At 45.1% G+C, this 25,774-nt stretch overlaps 1 long non-coding RNA gene across 1 annotated transcript; it reads left to right on the top strand.

Moving 5' to 3' along the window:
* Window positions 1–6,150: 6,150 nt before the first annotated feature.
* Window positions 6,151–24,432, top strand: LOC117796918. Its single transcript, XR_004621621.1, has 5 exons — window positions 6,151–6,327; window positions 11,713–11,799; window positions 22,689–22,784; window positions 23,257–23,414; window positions 24,296–24,432. It is a non-coding gene; the product is annotated as an uncharacterized LOC117796918 (long non-coding RNA).
* The last annotated feature ends 1,342 nt before the right edge of the window (window positions 24,433–25,774 follow it).

Here is a 25,774-nt window from a genome sequence, read left to right as displayed (position 1 = left end):
ATTCTTAATACACATTCCAGGCAGTCTAGGGGCTTTTGGCCAGACTAATGTGAATTTAAGGGGAAAGAAATCATTCTTTTCTGGAACGGCCCCATTACCAAAATTGGACCCTTGTTATCTTGTGTTGTCTGATGATGGGATAAGAGACACTCCCAGCCTGGCAGCTCCCTCCTCCTTGCTGACGCTGTCTCAAGGTGACTCAGCTGTGGTACTCTGGGTCATCTGCTCTGGGTGGCCTCTTTCTTGGTGTACAGATAGGCCCCCTGCCTTACTCAGTAGGCTCTTTTTTTTTTTTTTTTAAGATTTTATTTATTTATTTGAAGGAGAGAGAGAGAGAGCAGGGGGAAGGGGAGAGGGAGAAGGTGAAGCGAGCTTCCCGCTGAGGAGGGAACCCATTCAGTGACTCGATCCCAGGACCTCAGGATCATGACCTGAGCTGAAGGCAGACGTTTAGCTGACTGAGCCCCCCAGGTGCCCCTCAGTGGGCTCTTTTACACCTTTCCTGTGAATGAGGAAGCTCGGGGCTGCTTCAGCTATACTATTGGGGTGGCCTGTAAAATCAAGCCCCCTTAGTTTATGCAAGAAAAACCTTGCAACTTGAGTGAGATGATGTTGAGAAATACCTCCCCAAAGGCTGATCCCACCTCACGTGTTAAGGTGGATTCGATTTGCTCTGCTGGGAATAGTCCTTGGCCTCCCAGCCCCTTGGAGCTCTAGGCATTGACACTTCCACCTAGACTTTCAGTTCTCTGACACCCACGTTGATGAACATTTTTGATCAAGGCTACCTCTGTATTAATAGGTTGGGGCCCGCCTGTGGGTGGCATAAGAGACCCATCTGGGTATGGCACATATTTGCAGGGAGGCCTGGGCCCTGGAACACCAGGGAGGTCCATGCCTTCCCCCCAACAAGTTTTCCAGGGACACGCCCTTCTTCTGCTCTCTTAAGTTTAATCACCTGGAAGCTGGGACCTCGGGTGCTACTAACGTGCCCTATGGCTTATTCGTTCTACCTTCTTGAACAGGGTAAATTAGGAAAGAAAGTCATTGATCTTTAGGCCAAAGTCCCTGACTTTTAAAAACCTGTGGTAAAATACACTTAATTAAATTTATCATCTACACCATTTTTAAGTGTACCATGTAGTGGCATTAAGCACTTTCACACGGTTGTGCCACCCTCACCACCACGGGCCCACAGAACCCTTTCCCTCCTCACATAGCTTTGTACATTCACCATCAAAATCAAGATACAGATCAGTTCCATCATTGTAAGGACCCCTTGTGTCAAGGTTCAGTGCTAGATTTCATGTTGCAATTCCAAAGGGTATGAAGCAATCACATAACTCAGCTCTCATCTGGAGATGTCGGCCTGCAGGTTTCCAACAGAGAGACCTGAGTCCAGGTGATCGTACTTCACCTGACGTTTAAGCCACGCCCTCCAGGGTCACGAATTGGGGGAGGGGTGTAGAGGGGGCCCCTGTTGCCCCAAAGCTTTCAATCGGCACTCCCATTTCACATCCCTTGTCCTGGTCACCAGCCACCAAGCTTATGCCATCAGTCCCCACACTGCTAGTCAAATCCCATCCAGTGTCACTGGAATTAAATGCCAGGAAGTGGCCTTTCAGATCAAATGCCTTCACTAGAACATTGCTGTCCAATAGGAATACAATTTGAGCCACAGGTATCATTTTAAATGGAAAAGAACACATGAAATTAATTTTAATAATACATATCTAATCCAATATATTCAAAATGGAATAATTCCAACATGGAATCAACCTCTACGTTTTTGATGAGGTATTTGACATCCTTTTTTTTTTATATGAAGTCTTTACCGTCTGGTGTGTATGTTGCACTTAGACGGCCTCTCAGTTTCATTTCATGTAGACCAGCTACATTTCAACGGCTCGCTAGCCATGTATGTGTATTGGTCAACACAACTCTAGAAGCAAATTCTAGAAGCAAACTCTACAACCACACTCTGAGACCACCTGTTATCCAAGGAGCTTGTGAATTCCACTGACCTGAGCATTTGCCTTCATGGTCAGCTAAGCCACGCCTTGGGCCAGCTGGTGATGGAGAATATACCAGCCTTGCCCTTAGGATTTTGCTCCCTCGGGAATCTGATGTTCATCGTCAGCCCAGGTTGGTCCACCTGTTCAGTGGCCCCAACATTAGAACTAGTCTAGAGGGGCAGAGAAGCACTTGGCCCTGAGATGCACATGGACACCCTTGGACAAGGTGGAGGCAAAGCCATTTGGCAACGGCTTTTTAAAGGAATTGAAATGAAATTCTGGACTGTTGGAAACGAGTGGAGCTCCGACATTGGCTACAGTTCCAGAGAGAACTCTGGAAGCTGTGCAAGTTGGTATAGTTCCCTGCACCCGAGGGGCTAGGGAATGTCACGTCAGTCATCTGGGCTGACCTAACATGGGCTCCAGTATGAGAGGCAGTCCCTCTCTCTCCCCAGGCACTTCTGTTCCAACATTCTTCCCAGAAGTTGGGACTGCCACCCACTTCTAGCCACCTCAGGAGATAGCTGGAATGCCAACAGCCTACAGGCGTCCTTTGTCAGCTAAAAACACCCTGGAAATGGGTGCCTGCATAAAAAGTCCTCTGTGTGTTGTAGGCTGGAACAATGTCGACCACGGCCTACACTTTCATTATGGGGATATTTCTGTATATGCTTAGTGCTCCCGGGAGAAGTGCAGACTTTCTGCAAAATGTATGGCGTAGTGGGTTTGCACATTGACTGCTTTTCTTGGAAAGGCTGCTATTCAGAGTCTGAGCCCCCACTCCCTGCCCTCATCCCTGCCAAGCCCAAGCGGGAGCACAGCATGCTTCGAGATCGTGGAATGAGAGGTGTGGACAGAGGGAGTCTGTGCATTTTGCACACACCGGCTAAAATATGATGAAGATTAATTTCACCTGTTTCTTTTTACTTTTAAAATGTGGCTACTTGAAAAGCTGAAACGACACCTGTGGCTTGTGCTATATTTCTGTGGGGTGGAGTGTCTTCAGTGTGCGCTGGACTGGATGACACCCTGGGATGGGAGTCATGGTGTCTGAGTTCCAATGTCATCTATGGGCACTGATGGGCTGAGAGACTGAGCATATCCCTTGTCTAGACCTCAGTTTCTTCATCTGCAAAACGGGAGCATTGAACTAGATCATATTCAAGCCACCTACAACATTCTACTTCTCTGCTAAGCAAATAACACGGGGTAAACTGGAAAGAAGTGATGGTGGGCACGGCCAGGCTCCATTCATGTAGAGAGGCAGCAGGGCTCATGCTCACATCATTCTGATAAACTATGAAAGGGCAGAGTGTTGGTGAATAGACAGGGCACCAGGAGCACCCATTTATTTATTCATCAGGCACCTCTCGGCTCAGTTCTCGAGGGACTATTCTCTCTCTGGAAACCTGAGCTCCCAGAGTTTCATCACATCCCCACCCAGGAGGTGTGTGGGGCCTAAGAAACACCACTCACAGCCAACTTGAAAGGGCAGGGCCCCACTTCTCAGAAATCAATTTCAGGTCAAAGGAGCAAAGGCATTAACTGCCTCTTCCAAGAACTCTCCTGCAGAAATCTTTTAAAAGCTGGAGGGAGTGACTGCCTCCGGGCTCTTTGCATTGTTTATGCATGCAAACATTGAAATAAATATTTAAGGCAAACAAATAGAAAGGCCACAGTTACTCACTGGGCTCTCCTTTGCATCAGAGAACCCTGCATCTGGTCTTCCTGGGTTGTTGCCTTCCTCTCATTAGATTTCTCTTCCAACAGCTGGTCAGTGCTCCCTGCCCTGCTTGTGACTTGCTTTAGGAACCTTGAATGGTTGTTTTTTTTTCTCTCCTTGGGAACAAAGTCCAGCTGGGAATTGCAGCATTCTCTTGCTCTCCCGCCTGCTCTGCATTCCCCAGCCAGGTCTCTGGGCTCTCCCAGGTGACTCACCTTTCCCCTGCTCAGTCCCTGGCTCACTGGGTGCTCCCTGGCACACTATCCTTGTATTCTCCACTTACGTGATGAGGGATTCCTCCACAATAATTAATAAAGCAATAGCTAACCTTTCTTGTGGGCTTACTCTACGGACCTGTTTATCTTACTTCGTCCTCTCCATGACCATACCTGGTGGGACAGTCGCCGAGTGGACTGGCAGATCAGGGGTGTCTGAACCCAGCCAGTCCATCTTGGAACCCCCACAAATAACCCCTCCGCTGACTTCCTTCCTTGTCAGCATTGATTTCTGTCTCCTTTGCAATCTGGTAGCACATTTGGTTTTCTCTAGGATAGCATGTCTGTGAGTTTGCTCAGGTTGCCCTAAAAAAATACCACTGAGTCGGGGGCTTGAAGAACAGAGATTTATTGTCTCCCGGTTCTGGAAGCTGGATGTCTCAGAAAAAGTTGGTTTCTCCTGAGGCTTCTTCTCCTTGGCTTGTAGATGACCATCTTCTCCCTGTGTCCTCCTGGGGTCTTCCCTCTTTGTGTTAGTATCCTAATCTCTTCTTTGAAGGATGCTAGTCGTACTTGTGGTCTGCCCTAGTGACCTCATTGACTTAATTACTTTTTAAAAGTCTTATCTCGAAATATAATCACCTTCTTAGGTGCTGGGGGGTTAGGACTTCAATATGTGAATTCTGTGAGACACAACTCAGCCCACAGCAGCACGGTCATGGTCAATTTCCTACCGTAGTGACTTAGGTGAGTGCCTGTTGCCCCTCCTGGCTAACAGAGAGTGTGTCCGAGTCAGCCCTGTGTCCTTCTCCACGCTAAACCCAGCTCAGCACTTTTAAGGGGACACTCCCACTTCTGGGCAAGTCCAGGCCTTAAAGTCAAGGTAACTAAGTGGTCATCTGTGTGTGGGGAGGACGCGTGCCATCTTTTTGCTCACCCAAATATTTCCTTTTTGTGGCATGAAACCAAGGAGCACAGTCACTGTCTCTGTCTCAGCCGGAGGAGAATCTCAGGAGGCCTGAGGAGCTGGGGGGCTTTGAGTGAGGTCTGGAGTCAGGGAGAGGGCTGGGGGCTGAGCTCCAGGTGGGGGTGACAGCATGCACCATGTCTCAGAAGCCCAGGGGGCACGATGCCTGGGATATGCTCGTGTGTACACACAGGGCGGTATGTGGGCGAAAAAGCGACAACTGAAGTCACCACATCTAGCTGGGGCTGGCTTTGGGACGCCACAGACATCGGCCTGAGGAGCTGGGTTTTCTTGGTGCCTTGTTGTGCACAAAGTTCAATTATAGGGTTGAGATGAGGAGCTGGGCAGAGGACTGGCTATGCCTGACCCCTTCCTCAGGTTCGTGCATGGAATTTCCAGGAAGGGGCAACCTGCGTTGGCTCTTCCTTGTCTCTCTCCGGGTTGCCTGGCCGGTTAGAGTGCACTGTGTAGGATGTGAGTGTGTGAGACGGAGGGCGCCCAGAGCAGGGGTGGAGCTTGGCAGCTCCTCTGTTGTCCAGAAATAACTCCCGTACTGGGGTGTTATCAGTCAGGGTGGGCCAGGGGCATGGGAGGTTCTTTTTATTACGTGTCTGTTATAAACCTGGGGCACCTGCTTTCCCTCTGGAAAATGAGAACAAGCAGACTGAGGGCTGCATTTGGATTAAATTTCTGTCTCTGTCTCCCAGCAGGGGCCTTGAGACCCCTTGGGACACCCAGAAGACGTAGGTCAACCAAACCTTTAGCTTGCCCACTGGCCAACGATGAAGGAGCCCTGTGTCCTCCCCAGGGCATCAGCTGGCATGGCCGCCCAGAATAAGATACTCGAGGTATCTCAGTGATTCACAGGACATGGGGACAGCTCACATGTAATCAGTCCCACCCTCCAAAGTCAACAAAGGCTGCTCAGGTCATCAGTTAAACACCATTTCTGTGTCTGCCCAGAGAAGCACATTCCATACTGACAACTGCAATGACCAGAGGTCTGTCATGTAGCTGGAGAGAACATTCATTCAGAAAGAACTTAGCAACAAAAGGTAAATAGTCACGCAGGACTTGTGGTTAAAGAAGGCAGTTTACACCCATGTTCATGAAACTCCATCAGCATTATGGGAGAGGCTTTGGGAAAGAAAAGCAGAATGCCATTAGGGTGGAGAAAAGGAGGAACGAGTCAGTCGTAGCTACATGTTGGACGATAGCACACGGGCAAATACCAACTGATTTAGCAGCTATGGGAGGCTCATTGCTAACCCTGAGCCAGGAAAGATGAGAAGCCACCCAGCTGATACCCCAGAACCTCCCAAAGTCTCAGGAATGGCAGCACCATGTGTTTCTAAAAGTGGAGGTCAGAGAGAGGATCCTTGGAAAAGCTGTCAAAGAAGAAGTGAGGTACACCCCCCTCCCCAACCCCTCCCCTCCCTCCCATAATTTCCTGCCTTTACTTTGCACAGCCAGGTAACTACCTGGCCCACATGCTGATAGAAAACCAGAACTTCTTTCTCTGGAGATGGTTTTAAATGGAAGTTCTCTGGACTGGGGGACGCAGGGGACAATGAACCAATACTCAAATGGCCATTTTGGAATGCTTCCTAAAGGCGGTGAGCTGGGTGCTGCGGGAGGTGGTGGCCCTGAATTGATGAGGCGGGAGGCAGTTTTATGATGGGAGGGATGACTCACGAGAAAGCACAGAGGCCAGAGAAGGTTGGTTGTTAAGGAGATGGGCTTGGCCGGAGCCAACGGGGGCTGGTACAGGGTGGACAGGACTGAGAAAGGAGGGGTAGCAAGCTCTGAGGGACATGATGATGCCAGACTGGGGGCTCACATTCAGGAAGAAAGGGTCGTCACCTAGAACGTGAAATGATGGAAAAGGGGTTTCAGGAGGACTTTTCTGCAAATGAATGTCTAGCTTGAGATCTGGAGAAGCCGGTACAGGGAGTCCAGGAAAAAGCTTTTGACGATAACCAAGGGGTTATGGAGGGTGCGGGGCTAGGACAGGTGTGGGACAAGAGTGGGGAAAAAGCACAAACTCTTCCCCTGGCCAAGGCAAATGCTGTTTGTTCCTGAGATTGGGTCACTGCCACTCTTCATAAATGCAAATAATTTTTGGCAGGTAAGAACACTAGATTTATGAGAACAAAGTCCCAGTTCTTTGACTCATTTGAAGGAATCCAAGCCAGAAAAATGAACTTGACTTTAGACAGAAAAAAATATATTCTCTTAAGAGATTTCTTGGTCTAGGATCAATCTTTAATCACCCACAGGGCACTGGATGCGTTCAAGTACAGACACCATGCGGGAAGGCAGTGAAATCATGCCCACTAATCGTCACTCCTGAAGCCTCTCCACCACCCCCGCCCCCCCCGCCCCAGGGCCTCTCCACCTTCCTTTTCCCACCCATCCTGCAGCCCCAAATCATCTGAGCACTGCAGCCCACGTAACGTAAGCACAAGGCACCTTGCAATTAGGAGTCTATTGATTTTTAATAATTATGATGAAACCTCAGTGGGTTGATGGATCCATCTTTGACCTACAAAGTCTAAGAGGGACTCAGAGTGGCCTGCCATCACAGAGCTGGTTCTATGGGCAGAGTGGGTGGGCAAAGAACACTATTGACTACTTTTGGGTCATCCTTCTCTATTCAGATCCCAAGGCATGTCTAGTCATGTAGCAAAGATGCTTCTTTTGCCAGGAGTCTATGGGGTGAAACCCAGTGACCTTTCCTCTGATAACATTGGATGTCTCCTGTGTTTGGGTGTGTTGTTGGTCTAAACATAGACCTGCCTTTTTTTTTTTCTTCTACTGACTTTGTGTGTGTGTGTGTGTGTGTGTGTGTGTGTGCAAAATATAAACAACATTAAATTTACCATTTTAACCATTTTTAAGTGTACAATTCAGTGGCATTAACAGCATTCACACTGTCGTGCAATCTGCTTCTCCTAGGACACTAAACATGATCTGCCACCTGTATTCTTCAGGAAAAGCCTGCTCTCTCCTACCCCTCTCAACCTGCTTGCAGTCTTCAAGTCGGTAGAGCCTTAGAAATTGTGTTGTTCTAATCTCCAACCAGATGCAATTCTCTCTGAAGGCTCCCGACTTCTGCTCAAGGCTGCCCCTGAGGAGAAGTTTACCACTCAGTGAGTTGGACCATTTCCCTCTCGGGACACTCTTATGCCACCAAGCCCACTTCTCCCTATACTCTTGCCCATTGGCTCCGCTGAGCCTGCTTGAGCACATTCCAGAAGGCTTTTACCTGTGCTGCAGGAAAGTTCGTCAAATATCCAAAGGTCATGCGGTAGCAGGAACCCAAGTGGCTCTGTAGTCAGACAGATCTGAGTTCAAATCTAAAAATCTATGGATGTGCCCCAGGGCAAATCTGGTCTTTGAGTCTTAGTTTCCTCTTCTGTAAAGTGGGGATCCTACCCTCAGGTTGCAGTGAGACTAAGAAATAATGCATAACAAACACCCCACGTCATCCAAGGAACTCAAGAGACTCTGGAAACCATTTTTGTTTAAAGACAGAAAAGACCTCTCTGCACATCGCTGGCACCCCTCACTTTACTTCATGTGACAGGGTTTCTATTTATCTGCAACTGATCCCCTTCACTGACAACAGATGTACCTTCAATCAAAGAGTCTACAGTCTCTGTTCACATTTCAAGAACAAGTTTGTACTCAAGCCTGATGAAAATGATCCAGAGAGTTGGCAAATTGGAGGCAATAATCCTCCACTCAACCAATGTTTATAACACTATGTATTTGCTCAGAAGAGCTAGAGGCTTTGGGCATTGTTTATATAACAGTCTATGATTATTTATGTAATAGCTTATGATTATGTAAAGCTTATGAGCCCGAGATGGAATCCAGACATGTCTGTGGAAGAGGGATGGGTTGGACTCTGGTGAGTGTATTTGCACAAGAGGTTGAGGGCATCATGGGAGGGTGCCCATCCTCAGTCAAGAAGAGCCAGGTATGATAAAGGTCTTTCCAATCAGTGCAAGGGAAGGGTGATGCTGCGTGGGTGTCGCTCAAATCTATCCCCAGTACAGCAAGTAGACATACATCTGAGTCCAAGAAGAAAGAGGATCTGAAAGTAAAAATGGAGGTATGTTACTAAGAATGCTTATAGGCAGTGGCTCAGAATGAGGAGGTTGGCCAAGAGCCAGGGAACTGTGGGTTATTGTGGTAAATGTTGCCCCATCTGTACCCACCGGTAGTGAGGATAGGAGAAATTCAAATGAATTCAACACAGAATAATGCCTAATGAGTGACCAAAGTTCAGCAGGGGATTAAAAAAAAAAGTTGGTGGTTATAAGAGGGTAGGAAGTGCCATTTGGTAGGAGGGAGGGCCAGATAAACTGCTCTAGCCATTCAGGAAATGGAAAGATGGCTTATAGAGGAGGTGTGCGCGGGAGCAAAGCTTGAGTAGCACAGGTAGTCCTGAACAATGGAACAGCTAACATTGATATCTGTCCTCCAAGTCTCAGTTCTCCTTACCTTCCATAGTAACACAACTCCCAATTTTTAAGTGGGAATGTGGTCACTCACAAAGACATTTCCCAGACGCCCCTGCATCTGGATGTGACCACATGACTGAGTTCAAAGAGATGTCAGTGAACTATTATGTGGCAGTTTCCAGGAATAGTCCCTAAAAGACAGCTGGTCTGCATCCTTTGCCCTCTTTCTCTTTGCCCCTTCCTGTGCCCTGATTCACGGAATATGGATATGATGAAGGAAATCTGGGTTCTACCTTGGACCATATGGATGGTGGAGCAATGAGCAGGAAAGATCCTGGGTCTCTAAACTTCTATATGAAGAGAAATAAAATCTGATCTTGTTTAAGCCTGTTATTTTTGGTCTCTGTTGTTCTTAACAACAATCCTAACTGATGGGCAAGATTTAGATAAATGGAAGTGGGGTTCAGAGAATGAATATTCTGGGCAGAGTGATGGCAAGAAGACAATATGAGGGGCATGTGAGGAAGAATGGGAAGAACCGTGAAGGTCTGCTGGGCAGTTAAGGCCAGTGAAAGGCAGGAGGAAGAGGTATGGTCAGAAAAATATCACTGGGTTCAGGTAATGCAAGACTTTGAACAATGGATGAAGGAGTCTGGACTTATTCTGTGTGCTGTGGGGAGCCACTGAATATTTTTGGGTTAGGAAGTGTCCTTATAGGAACAGAGCTTTGGGGAAATGAATCAGAGAGCAGTGAAGACAATGACATCAACTGTAGGGCTATTGTAATATCTGGGCAGGAGGAAGCGTGGGTCCCAATAATGGCAGGGACAGAGGGAATGGAGAGGAGAGGAGACATCCTCAGATATTGCCTCCCAAATGTTCTCCAGGAAATTCTTTCTGAGAGGAGTTTTATTTGGGAAGGAAGACTGAGAAAACATATGAAACCTTGAGCACAGGAAGAAGAGGTGAAGGGGATGTCACCTGGGAGAAGGTAGGACACAGAATGGGGCATTGGAGGCATCTGAAGATGCATTACCTACTATATAAACAACAGGATGCTATTGTGAGATGTCTTATGTATGATCAGCCTTTGCATTTAGGGCCCCTGAGACATAAATATGTACTCACTACTTCCAAAAATTGGAGACAGCACTAGCCATAATCACCTAACCTTCATTAGGCGAGGGAGGTTATCTGCTGTTTGTTGTCAAGAAGTAGCTGAGTGAGAAGATACGATCGGCTCCTCCAGGCAGACCCTGTGGGGTCACCCTTGCAGAAGGATGAAAACAGGAGTCATTCCACCCTGGAGAAAGTGATGTTTACCCAACTGACAGGTGTCTGATGTGCCAACAAATATAAGGTTATAATGGGAGACCAGCCTCTGAGTATTCATATTTTCTTCCAAGGAATTTCTGTTCTAATCCCAAGGTAGCTTGGGATCTATTGGAAAAGAGTGTTTTGTGAACATGAATTCAGAGCAATGAGAATTCGTTTCAGATAGTGCCTGGCATAAGCTGTAGGATATGTTATTCCACAGGCTGTACTGGTATAGGGCTTGGGGCACGGGCATTTATCAGGTGCATTTCCTCCCTGCTTCCTTCCAAGTACAGGGATGGAGAAACCCAGATACACTTTTTTCCCATCTTTGATGGCAGCATTACTTGGCCAGGGCATAGTTCTTAGCTCATACAATGAGTCACATCACTTCTCTGGGCTATAGATTCCTACTCTATAAAATAAAGGGACTGACCGCATCATGATGAAGTCCATTCCAGCCCCAACACTCCGGGATGCTGTGAACACATCTTACTACCTTGGGGGCATCAGGGTAAAGAACATGATGCCCAGTCCTAAATCCAAGAGAGTGCCCAAGGGAAATCAAAAGACTGAGTCAGGACCTGGAGTCATAGAATTAAGCCACTCCTTCTTGTAGCTCCAGGACACAGCGGCTGAGAGATACCCTTGGCAACAGTTGCTTTGACAGTTTTCTTGGAGTCATGACAGTGTTTTACCCACGGCAGCCCCATACACTCTAATTCTGTTTGACTCTGGGTAATCAGACCAGTCTGCTGAATTTGGAGGGTCCCACTGGTTCTTGATCAGGCTTCTTCATGGTTATTATGCTTTAACCAGAACTTTCCAGAAATGGATGGGTAGAAGAGGCTGAAAGAAGCCTAAAACGTTGTATGCTTGGACCCCCTACCATATCTTCATGAAGCAAGATATGAATGTCCAAGTTGCGTTAGTATGCAAATGTATCCTTTCTATTTTTGCTGCCTAAGAGGGACTCAACTTATCTCCACATTCTCTTTTCTTCTAGGGAGTACAAGGATTTCCTCTCATTAAGGGGGCCTGTGAGAGGAGACTGTGAAAAGACTGGTCTAGTTGAAGCACGTGCCTGGCTCAGGTAACTCTTTTGTTGCCCATCCCCCAATCCACAATTCCCAAGGCCCACGGTTGCCCACATGGCACATGTCACACCACCCCTAGCTTGTATCTGGCCAACAGTGCTGGTCCTCCTCCAGCTCACTGGTGTGATACATTTCTCATGCCTTTTTCTCCTGGGTGGGTGTTCAAGCCAGCTATGGCCTCTGGTATTCAAAGAGTGCTGGCCACCATGTGTCAGGCCATCTGCTGGTAAAGAAGTGATGGGCCAGTCCCCTTGCTTCTGAGGTGCTCAGGTGATGGAGGCAGAACATCATCTACTATGGGTTCTCTGAAAATGAGAGCTACTGGAAATGAGGGATTAGGAGGGCATGGGCAACAAAGGCCAAAGTCAAAGCAGGTGGAGATCAATGTGGGTTAGGGTAAAATTGGGAGGGGCAGTGTAGACAAAAGGCCGGCATCTGGCCCATGCTCAGCCTCTGCTAAGGGGTGCCTGTGTCTGGGGAGAGCCCTCCCCCTACCAATAACCTCTTCTCCTAGATGTGATAATATCAAAGAGAAGGAGACATAATGGGCTGTTTTCCATCTCAAATTTATCACCCATGAAGTCTATCACAAACTCAGAACTCTCAACCCACACTTAGTGGGATCCAAGTCCCATCGTCTCCAAGACCCATCGTCTCCAAGACCTTAACATCTTTCAAATCTACTTTTCTCCAGTCCCTACCCACTCTCCCCTCTCATTTGAAGTATTACAATGGCGGCCCACTCTGGCCATACCCCTATACATTCTCTACACCCCTTCCAGAAGGATCCGTCTAAAGTAAGACTGATTATGGGCATGACTCCACTGCACGAATCCCTTCCATATTTCTCTGGTGCCTACAGGTGGTGGTCCAAACTGGGAGACAATGCTTTTGGGTTCCTGCTTGGCCTAGCCCTTGCCCATCAGTTCAGCCTTATGTCTAATCACCCACCATGGCGTGATCTACCTTATTCATCACAGACCTCAGGCTTCCTAGAATATTTCTCACTTGACTCACATTTGCACAAAATACTTGCCCTCTCCCCTCTTCTCCTGCTGAAATCCTGCCTGTCCTTCAAGGGTCTGCCCAATCACTATTGTCTCATGAAGCCTCTCCCAATTGTCTTGGAGAAACTTGGGTGGTCCTTCGTCAAGGCCACCACCGTGTCTGGCACATATCTCTATCAGAACAACTGCCGAACTATGTTTTGTTTGTTTACGCCCAGTGGAGAAACGCAACCTGTGATCCCATTTCCATCTTCACCATCCCAGCATCTGACATAGTGCCCAGTGTTTATTGGGTATCCAACAAATCTTTTATAAAATTAGTCGATGTACAGAAAAAAAGGAGAGTAGTAAATAAAGAGTTGGAGAGGTTGTCTGTGCCTTTGGTAGAAGGATAGATGGAAGGTTCAATGACTTGGTAGAAATCTGAGAGGGAGAGAAAAATATACTAAAACAGTAGTATTTGGATGTATTAAATAAATGTTGGCTTGGATGTGCAAGGAGTAATGGTAAAATGAGTACTTTTTTTTTCTCCATTCCTGGAGTTTTAGGGTCTGAGAGGTCAGAAATGTAACACTGCACTTTTCCTAAACAAAGCCTCAGTTTGTCATCTGCGAGTGAGGGGGAAGATCCCGGGTGAGGGGGAGGAGGGCCAACAATGGCTTTTTTACACCATATTTCTGGCCCCTGGCTAGTTTGGTTTGCCAGCAAGGGAAGCCCTGGGGCCAGACATCATGAGTCATCTGTAGAGGAGAAAGAGTTACCCCAGGGGCGAATATTATAGGGCATTCCAAGTGCAGACAGTTTTTGAATTTTACCTTGGAAATTCGTGTTGTATTCAACGGGTACCTGCTGGGTGCTAGAGAGGAGGGAACTAGGCATATAGAGACTACTAAAATTCACAGTCTAGTGGAGAAATGTGAATATAGAGAGATGATTCTAACAAAATGCAATAAGCCCCCAAAGGGCTAGGGGAACAGAGAGTGAAAACTAACTGCATTAGTGAAGATCAGGAACACAGGGATACAACAGAAACCCTCAAAATAATATTGGCTTACGTAAGATAGAGGTTCATTTATCTTGTACATAAAAAATGTCCAGAAGTGGGCAATCCTGGGCTGGTATGATGCGTCACCTGCATTAGGAGCCCAGACTTTTGTCTTCTGCTCTGCCATCTTTGGTTGTGGCTTCCTCATTGTCTTGTCCTTGATCACTCACAGAGCTTCAGCCAAGACACCTGCATTCCAGGCAACGGAAAAGAGGAAAGACAAGCCCTTCTCAACTCAGGCAACTCTTTTAGCAGCCTTCTTGCCAGGACAGCATTCCTGCTTAAGTCTTGGTGGCTAGAACTTAGTCTCCTGGCCATACCTAGCTGTAAAGGTGGCTAGAAATAGTCTTTTTTGGGGAAACAGTCAGCAATGTTCCCAACTAAAAGTTGGCATTCAATTACGAAGGAGGGAAGGGAAAATGGATGTTTATGTGGTCGACCAGCAGTTTTTGACACACTAACCCCCTTTGAGGCATTCTGGGGAGTCTATTTGTATCATAAAATTAACATTACTTAAGATTCTACACACCTCTCCCATAAGGGAAAGAGTGCATGAGCTGTAAGGTATCAAGACGTGGGGACAAGGGCTGTGGTAGAGGGATGGAGATGTACAGTTAGGGATTTGCAAACTGATTTTGGTGCTTGAGCTCTGATGCATATCCTTGTCCCCTCTGAGATGTAGAGAAACACCCATGAACATTCCAGATACCCCCCACTCCCAAGGCAGAGCTCCCTTGTAAAACTGAATGGGTGACTGTATATTTGGCCGGGAGTTCTCATTGACTCCTGCCCTCTGGAATCTAGGGTGATGAGTGCAGAGCAGATAAGACCGGGCTGACTCATCCAACCTTGGATGCTGAGGATTGGGAAAGGTGAGAGTCCGTGCATGAACGTCCCCACCTTTTATGAAGTGATCCTATTCGCTTGTCAAGCCTGACCCAGAGACTGTCTCAAACTCTCACTGATCAGATTGTCAACTTCTCCTCTCTTGGGAATAATCTAGTTCTAGGCTGGGCATTTCAATAATTCCTCGATCTTGGGCTGAGGTGAGGTGTGGGGACAAAGGGAAAATATTCTCCCTTGTTCCCAGCATCTGAGTAAGAGGGTGGATGGCCTGCGGTGTGGTAGAAATAGCACGGCGCCACATTTTATACAGATCATCAGATTGCTCTGAACTTGAGGTCCCTCCTGCGTGACAGATGATAGTAGCTTCTGCTCTCTCTCCCTTGAGTTTGTTGGGATGATCTTACTATTATTTCTTGGTTTTTTTTTTTTTGGGGGGGGTGTTCAAATTTCTAAGAAACAGAATCTGTCAGGAAGATGTAGGAATATGAAAAAGATTCATGCAATGCATATTTAACAAATAAAGAAGCACAAACAGGTGCAAAAATATGGATCCCCAAGAATTAGGGCAGGAGATTCTAGAATGAATAAGGTAACATGAGGTGGATTGGTGTGTTGAGGGACATTTGCTTGTTTCCAGTTTTGTCTATTATGAATTACGCTGTTAAAAACATTGTGGTACAGGCTTTTGCACACCAATGATTGAGTTGTGCTGTAGTTGTATGTCTAGGTTTATAAGAAACTGCCACATCGTTTCCCAGAATGTCTGTACCATTTTCTATCCCCCCAGCAATGTGTAGTAACCCATTTTCTCCACATGATTGCTAGCTTTGGGGGATTTTTTTTTTTGTTGTTGCTCTTCTGATAGGTGTGTGGTGATATCTCATTGTGGTTTTAACTTGCATTTTTCTGATGGCTGATGCTTTTGAACATCTTTCTGTTGCCTATTTGCTATTTGTATATCCCCCTCAGTGAAAAAAATGTCTGTTCATGTCTTTTGCCCATTTTCTAGTTGGATTGTCTTCTTAATTTTGAGTTTTGAAAGATTTTTAAAAATTATATATTCTAGATGGCAGTCCTTTATCAGATGTGTGATTTGTGAATTTTTTCCTCAGTCTCTAGCTTGTCCCTTTTTTAAAACAAAAAAGATTTTATTTACTTATTTGACAGAGAGAGAGAGCAGCAGCAGAGGGAGAGAGTGAAGCAGACGCCCCGCTGAGCAGGGAGCCCGATGCAGGACTCAATCCCAGGAACCTGGGTTCATAACCTGAGCTGAAGGCAGATGCTCAACCGACTGAGCCACCCAGGCATTCCTCTAGCTTGTCTTTTCATCCTCTTAATATGTATTTAACTTTGTAAGAAACAGCCAAACTATTTTCCAAAGTGGTGGGACCATTTAGCATTCCTACCAGCAGTGTACAAGAGGTCCAGGTCCCCTATATCCTCACCAACACTTGGTATAGTCAGTCTTTTGAGTTTCAGATATTGTGCTGAATGGGTAGTGACATCTTAGCACAGTTTCCCTCATGGTTAATGACGCTGAACATCTTTTCATGCATTTATTCGCTATTGGTGCATCTCCTTTGGTCAAGTGTTTGCCTAAGTATTTTGCCCATTTTATTGGGTAGTTTGTCTTCTTTTTTTTTTTTTTAAGATTTTTTATTTATTCGACAGAGACAGAGACAGCCAGCGAGAGAGGGAACACAAGCAGGGGGAGTGGGAGAGGAAGAAGCAGGCTCATAGCGGAGGAGCCTGATGTGGGGCTCGATCCCATAACGCCGGGATCACGCCCTGAGCTGAAGGCAGACGCTGTAACCACTGAGCCACCCAGGCGCCCCCTGTCTTCTTCTTCTTAAGTCATGAGAGTCCTTTATATATTTTGGTATAAATCACTTGTTGGATATGTTTTACAAATATTGTGTCCTAGTCTGTGGCTACGGGGCTGTGTCTGAAGGAACATTTTTTTTCCCTATAAGACCTGGATTTCATCTTATTTCTCTGGAGAAAAACAAAATATTCTATTCATTTGGCTGGAATTAAGACTGGGGAGATTAAGTTATTCAATTAATATGGCAAATAGCACAAGGCATTTCATCCTATGTTACTGGAATGACAGGGAAAGGAAGCAAGGACAAACCAAAAATGGACGGATGTTTTTGAAATATTCCCTAATTTTATCTAACTAGTTATTTAGTATTTAGCTAGTTATTTTTCATGGTTTTTTTTGCTATTTTATAATTGAATAATTGTTGTTACTCTGATTTGGTTTTCATTATGAGTGAGATCTAACATATTTTTAGTGGATTGACCATTTGTGGGTTTTTTTCTCTGAAATGCCTATTCAACTCAGTCACATTTTTCTGTGGGATTTGTTTGTCTTTTGCTGTTGTGGAAATTGACTCATATGACCTGTTTAATAATATTTGTATATATGTTTCCATATGACTTATGAATATTTTTTTGGATGTCAGTTTGATGTTTTGTTTTGTTGGTGGTTTTTCATGTAGGAGTTAAATATTTTATAAGCAGGATTGTAAAGGTGAGAAATGGTAGTAAATGTCTAGATACTTCACAAGAACTGTACCTTTCCTTTGGTATTGGTGACTCACTGGGATGAGAAGAGGCTCTGGATAGTAGGGGAAAGTATCGAGAACCATCTGGGCTTGTTCAGAACTGATTTATGGAAAGAAAACAGACTTGCTGGTGACAGAGCCTTGGGTCCTCATCCCCATGCTGCTAACATCCAGCAACCTAACATTAGACAAGGCAGCCATCCCTCAGGGTCTCCACTTTGACAGTGTTAAAATAAATTATTTAGTCCAGATGATTTCTAGTGTCTCTTCTAGTTTCAATATTATTGGCAACTGGGGTGTATGGCCATCACAGTGACGTGAATCTGCCACTGGGTTTCCTCAGACAGAATCAGCATATCCATAACACGTGGGTCAGCCTCAAAGCTCTGGAACTCTCACCTCATTTGCAACTTTCTCTCTAGTCAGCTTTCTGCTTGTTTCCCTTTAATGGCCTTGGCTCAAAATATGCAGCTTGTGGGGAAGGGACAGGAAATTGCACAAAACTCTCAGATGATCCTGGATGTCTGGGGTTGGCAGAGTGGCAGAAAAGCAAGAACACGGCTTTTGGAACCTGATGAGCTTGGCTCTGATCCTAGCTCTGTCCCTCACCAGCTGCATGACTTTGGATGGGCTCCTGAAACTCACTGGGTGTCTGTTTCCTCTTCTGCAGAATTTCTTTATCTATCTTTCTCCGGACTATTGTGACCATCAATACTCAACAAATATATACTCCTCTACCCATTTTAATAATAAAAATCCAGTGAATATAAATACTCTACGCTTAATAAAAGCATTGCCTCTAAGAGGTGCTAAATAAGTATTTGTTGATTAAAGGATGTGGGAGAGAGAAAGGAACACTACCGTTTATTGTTCTTGGGGGTTTATTGTTTTTTTTTTTTTCAAAGATTTTATTTATTTATTTGACAGAGATAGAGACAGCCAGCGAGAGAGGGAACACAAGCAGGGGGAGAGGGAGAGGAAGAAGCAGGCTCATAGCGGAGGAGCCTTGTGGGGCTCGATCCCATAATGCCGGGATCACGCCCTGAGCCGAAGGCAGACGCCTAACCGCTGTGCCACTCAGGTGCCCCGGGGGTTTATTGTTTTAAATAGTACAAGATTTTTGGAGACCACCCTAGCACTAGTCATCAAGAGCTTTAAAATTTACAAGTCTTTCAATCTGGCAATTCTAGTTGCAGGATTTTTTCCCCCTAAGAAAATAACCAGCGGGGGCCTGGGTGGCTCAGTCGGTTGAGCATCCGACTCTTGGTTTCAGGTCATGATCTCAAGGGTTGTGGAATAGAGCCCCTGCTCGGGATGGAGTCTGCTTCGTATTCTCTCTCTCTCTCCCTCTCCCCCCCTCACTCTCTCTCTCTCAAATAAATAATCTTCAAAAAAAGAAAAGAAAAGAACCAGGCAAAGAATATATAAGGATGTTTGGTGCCATAGTGTTTATAATAGCGAAAAAACTGACAGCTTTCTGAATGCAAAGTAATGGGGGACTTCGTAATCAAATTATGGTTCATCCCCAGTGGGTACGTGTCGCCATGGCAGATGCCGGGCTGGAAGAACATTTGGTTTAGAGAATAGGCCTTGATACCTGTGATGAATTGAAGCCTGGCAAGACACTTGCTGGTTATGTGGACTTTGGCAAGTTTACTCAAAGTTATCAAAACATTAATTTTTCCATTTGTAAAGTAGTTATAATGATGCCAATCTCATTGGATCAGAAAAAATTTGACAAATGCTTAGGACAGCTGCTGGGAGACCACCAGGGCCCCAAAATGGCAAGGGTGAGCAATTCACATGAACAGATAAAATGCATCAAATGAAATAATGTAAGCTAAAACACCCGTATGATCATGTTGTTGTGAAAAATTAATACACCTATAGGTAGAATGTATAGAAAAAGTCTGAGAAGATATATGCGAGCACGTTGATGGTGGTAATGTCAGCAAGGGCGTTGCGGATGGGTAATAGATTTCTTTTTGTTCATGTGCATTTTCTGTTTGCTACCGTGTTATAGGGTCATTTTTGTAATAAAAACACATTCAAATTATGTGTGTGTGTGTGTGTGTGTGTGTGTGTGTGCCTGTGTGTGTCTGTGTGTATAGTGTAATTTCTAGAGTATTTGGGAAAGGAGTTTTGTACTGTTTGTTATAGTTTGATGATTTCTCAAAAACAGATATGACCTAATGGGCAGATTTAGTTAGTCTAATCAAGGTTTATCAGATAAGAGTCAGCTCCATCCCTTTGGATGAGTTTACATTATATTTCCATCAGGGGACTTTGGATACTGACTCCTCAGGTGTGGCTAGGAATGCAGTATTGGAGTCAGCACCTACCTTGCTCCTTGGGAGATCAACAACAGCCACAACAGTAACCAACATTTATTGAGCGCTGACTGTTTGCAAGCATGGTGCTAAGCACTTCCCGTGAACTGTCCCATCATGACAACCCTGTGTAATGGGGCTCTTTTTACCTTTATTATGTGGCTTAGAATGTGGAACCATGGATTATTTTACCATAGGCTAAAATGTGTTTAACACAGTATTTTAACATAGGTTTTAAAAAAATGCCCAAGGTTTCATGTCCACTAAGTGTTAAGATCAGGAACTGCAATATTCAAATGTACTGCCTTCCAGCTAGAGAATTCTGACCATTGAGACACCTTGACGATATCCAAGGACACTCTTCAGCAACCAGCCTCATTAGTCAATGAGATCTTGTGCAAGTTTCTTTGTCAGTAAAATGGCGGTATTAAGGGTGCTCATTGTGAGGAATCCATGAACAAGTGCATTACCCAGATGGAGTAATATTTGTGTACTGTATGTTTTGGCACCGTTACCCACTGAGCTCTTTAGCAGAACCCTTCCCAGCAGGGCTCCAAGGGACCATCCCAATAAACCAGTGCTGATACGGCAGGTTCCCTTATTTGCTATCTCCATGCTCTCCTTTCCCAGATGTCATGATGATATCATTTCAAACAATGAAAATGAAAACTCTGGTTGTATGTGGCCCTTCTCTTGCATTCCTGAGCTGGAGCTAACTACTACCATCATCCTTGTGTTACCCTTCAAGCTGGCTTGTCCTTTCCCTTCCTCAGGGACAGCTCCGATGTTAATAAGGATGATGGCAATGATCATGTTCATTATTTTGCTACTTTCAATAACCCCCTTTTCTAGAGTTAGGAAGACTTAGTTGTTAGTGCTTGAAATGACTATTAATGATGTTATTTGTAATTTTTCTTTTTTTTTTAAAGAATTTATTTATTTATTTGACAGAGATAGAGACAGCCAGCGAGAGAGGGAACACAAGCAGGGGGAGTGGGAGAGGAAGAAGCAGGCTCCCAGCAGAGCAGGGAGCCTGATGCGGGGTTCGATCCCAGGACCCTGGGATCACGTCCTGAGCCGAAGGCAGATGCTTAACTACTGAGCCACCCAGGTGCCCCTGTAATTTTTCTTATTTCGTCCATCTCAGTTACTATCTTATCATACATTTCAGAGTGACCATTTTTTTCTTGTGATGAGATACAACATTATTAACTATAATACCCGTGCACCACATATAGTGACAAATCTCTCCCCCATACATATTAGTTTGCAAATTCAACCTTAAAACAAAGTTTATTACTCTCTAAGAAGATGGAATTGTGATGAGCTGTCACCTGGCAACAGTTCTTTGGCTCCACGATCCACATAGTAAGGCAGGTGTGCTATTTAGGATTTATCTAGAGATTAAGCAGCCTTGTCTGACACAATGAATCATACCTTCTGGCGCTGGGTCACATGGGTGTTGCCGCATGCTGTGTAAACATTAGCCTCATTCCAATTTCCTAGTCTTCTAGTGAGAAGACTATTAGGCTTCATAACAAGAAAATTATATGTTAAAATCCTTTAGAAATAAATTATTGCAGAAGTGAAAAGGCAATATGCTCAGAAACATCTGGAAACTCATAGGTATGTGGATTTACTATCCTAATGAATACTAGCAGTGTTTTCAGTGTTTCATTCAATTTTTTCTTCTCAGATGGAACGCTGGTGGAATTGCTTCTACTCTTTTGAGTATGGAATCCTAGAATAAGGTCCTCTCAGTTTGGGGTGAATCTACTTTTTAAAGATTTTATTAATTTTTGTGTGTCAGAAAGAGAGAAAGAACAAGCACAAGCAGGGGCAGAGGCAGAGGGAGAAGCAGGTTCCCCACTGAGCAAGGATCCTGCTGCGGGACTTGATCCCAGGACCCTGGGATCATGACCTGAGCTGAAGGCAACCGCTTAACCGTCTGAGCCACCCAGGTGCCCCTGGGATGAATCTACTTTTTCCACTTCCCTCAAAGAAGGTAGGACAGGGGGGCGAAGGGTGAAAAAGATTAGCTAGCAGTTATCAAGCGCTTCTTACATGCTAGGCACTGGTTCTGAGTTGGAGAAATTTAATATATTTTAACTCATTGGTAGTAAGTGCTTTTATTAGTCTGATGTCACAGATGACAAAGCTAAGACATAAAGGGGAATTTGCCCACATAATAGAACACAGGAGTCAGAATGTAAACATATGTGATCTGACTTTAAAAGCTGGCTCTTAACCTGTGTGTTATTCTACCCCCTCATTTGCAACCCTAGTGTTCTAAACTACAATCTATCCTCATGGTTTATGGATCCCTTATTTGTGAATTCATCTACTCCCTCAAATGTATTTATAACACCTCCGTCAAGAGGTACTCATGGCTCTCCTGGTCCTTCTCAGACATGCACCTGCACAAAGGGGCAAAAACACATGAGGTGTCTAAAGCGAGCACAAGGTCACATCCGGATTCTTGTTCTGGACCTCCGTACTGCAAGCTAGTGTCCTCTCCGTGGTATATTCAGTGCCACGTTTTCCAGTTTTCATGTTTTTGTTGTTGTTGTCGGTGGTGGTGATTTTGCTGTTTAAAGTGGCTTCCAGGTGGAGTGCTGAAATGCCGTTTGGCCTTCCTAAGTGCAAGAAAGCTGTGATGTATCTTCTGGAGAAAGTACACTTGCTAGGTGAGCTCCGTGGGGCATGAGTTACAGCACTGTTGGCCATGAATTCAGTGTGAGTGAGTCCTCAATATATATTAAATAAACTGGCTTTAAACAGGAGCACACATAAAATAGGGTGATGTATTGATTGGCTGATGAAAATATTGTGATCAGAGACTCGCAGGAACCTAGCCTTGTATTTCCCCAAGGAGCAATGGTTCAGTATTTACTGATTCAGTGTTCTCAGTGACTTCATAGACTACAACTATAGTCTCATGAATAATGAGAACCAACTGTATTTATATCGATTATCTATATATCAAACCATTTAAACTTCAATAATATTAAAATGTTTCATTATAGTGAAGACTCTCCAGGAGGGTGGGAAAACACAAGTCTTCAACTGGAACTGTCTCCCTTTCAGAGTTGGGTGTTGTGTGAGGCTATCATAAGCCCCTGAGACACAGTGACCAGTGAAGGACATCTATTATGAAGATGACAACATTCTGAATCATTTCAGGTAGGTTGGGACAGATCAGTAAAGCGATTTCTAGTATAGGCATTAAACCCACACCTCCTTTCCACCCTTCCAATAATAAAAAATTCAGACTTCATAAAAATTAAATTATATGCTGAAGTCCAGTGGAAATGAATCATTGGAGGAGGAACACTCAAAAAATGTCCTGTACAAGGCAAGAAGGTGAATTTACCACCTAGTTAGGGCCCAAGTACATCTTATGATACTTATTTTGCAAAAGGTTTGCTCCTACTGTTTCAGGTTTGACCGAGTTGGTTCCCTACAATTGAAATTACCGTATATCATTCAAAGATTTGGATTTGCTTATTTTTGTGGTGGTTGGCTGGAGTCTGACCTTGAGACAAGCCAGGGTTAATTTTCACAAAGAAATAAAGCTGAAGAATTATATATTTTTAGAGTAATAAAAAAAAAAACCCCTCAGATGTGAATTAGCTTTTTCTTCTTCTTTGTGCAGGTGAAGAAATTAAGGCCCTGTCCCCCACTGGGCCCCACCAGCTAGTGAATGAGGAAGTCTCTGGTCTAGATCCCATTACTTTCATTCAAGATCCTTGTTAGCACACTGTCTCCCTAGAGCTGATGGAATGAATCCGACCTTCTTGGAAAAAAGGAAAGGTAGGTTGTCCTAGCTAAGGTGGACACTGAAACACTAAGCTGTCACCCATCCATCTTCTCTACTCTGCCCAGAGGTGGTCAGCATTTAAGACATTTGAGCTCAGTTAATGCCCGAGTGGCCAAAAAGTGCACCATTAGTCTACCATCCACCTTCTGAATGCATATGATTGGTCCCAAATGAGACTAAAAATGTGTGCATCAGTGTAAATCCTTCCAAGCTGGAAGAGTCTTTCAAAGCACATCTCACGGATCCTGAGTAGGTTCTTACTCTATGGCTCTTGACATACTTAAAATTAGGGTCCATTTACTGATTACTAAGCACCAGGTACTGTGCTAAGTATGCCACATTTCCCATCACTTAATGCCACTGAAGTTCTAGGATCGAGGCACTACCAGCATGCCCTCCGTGAAGTTGAAGAAAGCAAAGCACAGTGATGTGTTCATCTTGTAGCTCATGGGTGACTAATGAGGGCAGATTTGGAGCCAGGGGACCCACCGCTGTGCCAATATTTCCTTTCAGCAGAAGGGTCTTCTGTGTGGTAGATCTGGTATCCAGGGAATGCAGGTAGATGGATCTGGATTAAAATTTCAGTCCTTGCAGTTAACCTTCATCCAGCTACTTAACCTCCTGGGTCTTCAGTATTCCTGATTCTAACTTGGGGATAATGAGACCTACCTAGAGAGAGAGTTGTACCATGTATGTCTGTAATTAGAATCGTGTAACACAGTTTTAGGATTACCTAGTGGTGAATCAAAATGGCCAAACACTTATTTCTATGTGTGCATGTGGGAACTGGGCATGGGCAGTGGGGTTGAGTGAAGAGGGAAAGATGTCTTTGGATGGCTGCATCTATATGCTATTAACAAAATAACCCTCCCAGCTTTCTAGAGACCGAGTGCTTAGTAAGTCCTCGATCATGAAGTCAACGCTTCTGAAAGTGGCACCTTTTCTTGAGAGGGTGCTTGCTTTCCTCCTCCTTCGATAGACCACGCTCCATGAATTCCTGGAATAGTTTCACTGTAAAAGCCAAGATCTGGGACATCTACAATCGACTCTCTGGACTGTGCCTGTGTTCACTCCCACTGGCTGGAATTTTTTATGGGGAGTTGGGACAAAGGCCATTTTGTGGCTACTCCCTCTGCCCCCTGCCCAGAACTGGCTCTACTGGAATGCACTAATTGCTGCTGAACAAAAGGACGCCTATGTCCCTCTCTACTCCATGGTTGTGCATTGATTCTTTATGGTGTTGGTATCAAAACAGCCAGTGTTTCCATTCCCTGGTCTTTCCGCAGCAGCAGAACACAGCACCTTGGTCTCCTGCACTCCCAGGGAAGTGCGTGTGGGGCCGTTGGTATGCAAGAAACGACAGGCTCCATTTACCTAGCAGCCTGTGGAGGAAAACACCTTCGGTTGGTCACAGGGTCCCTTTTGTCTGTTTGGGCATGTGTAGTTGTGACGGACTCTGTGGACCCAGCCCAGGTGTGGAAAACCAGTCAAACGTATTATTCAAACGTATTAAAACTATTCAAAAGTATCAAATCCACCAGCTGGGTGTGGACCTAAGCAGAAACATGGCCCTCCCCAGAGAGGCATTTAAAAAAAGAACGAATGAAGGGCATTTTAAAGGGGGTGGACTGAACTCCTATATGAAAGTTTCTTGAAGTCATAAATCCATAACAGCACACACACACAAAAAGATTGCGTTCCATTAGTCAATAAGGACGGAGGGCTGTTGTTGAAGATGGAGGGCAAGACAGAACAGCAGAAAAGCCACCCAGAGGATATTGTGGCAAAAGGCTGCAGGTGTAGTGGTGGCAGGAAGCCCTGTGCCCAGTCTTCTATAAAAACCCAGACGCAGATAGGACCCTTGGGCTCTCTCTGGGAGCATAACTTGAGAGCTGCATTTGGAAGGCCAGGCAGCCCCTTCCCCCAACTCCTACTTCCAGAAGCAATGACTTTTGCACCCTGACTTAGAGTGAGCGCTGGGTGCTAAGAGAGAAGGAGGTACCCCCAGGGGCTATTGAACCTGAAGAAGGATGGAGACCTGTCCAAAGCCAGATCACCCCACTTTACAATCATCAAGAGCAAAGTGCAGTGAAAGTAAACCCCGTCCACAGACAGACAAGGAGGGAATCCTAAGTATGTGTAAGGAAGCATAAGAATGACCCTTCCAGACAAACAAATATCAGAGAGAGAACCATTGAGCGTACCAAGATGTGTGTGGGGGGAAATCATCTTCCAAGGAAATAGTAAAAACAGAAAAATACTTAAAAATAAAGATTAATTAATTAATTCATGTCTGATGATATGTTAATTGGATGATCTGATAAGAATAACTGATGTAAAAAAAGACCCAAGT

Source organism: Ailuropoda melanoleuca, chromosome 17 (genome assembly GCF_002007445.2).
Source record: "Ailuropoda melanoleuca isolate Jingjing chromosome 17, ASM200744v2, whole genome shotgun sequence".
NCBI lineage: Eukaryota > Metazoa > Chordata > Mammalia > Carnivora > Ursidae > Ailuropoda > Ailuropoda melanoleuca.
The sequence above is the reverse complement of the archived record's forward strand: the minus strand, read 5'-3'. Positions and strand labels throughout refer to the sequence as shown.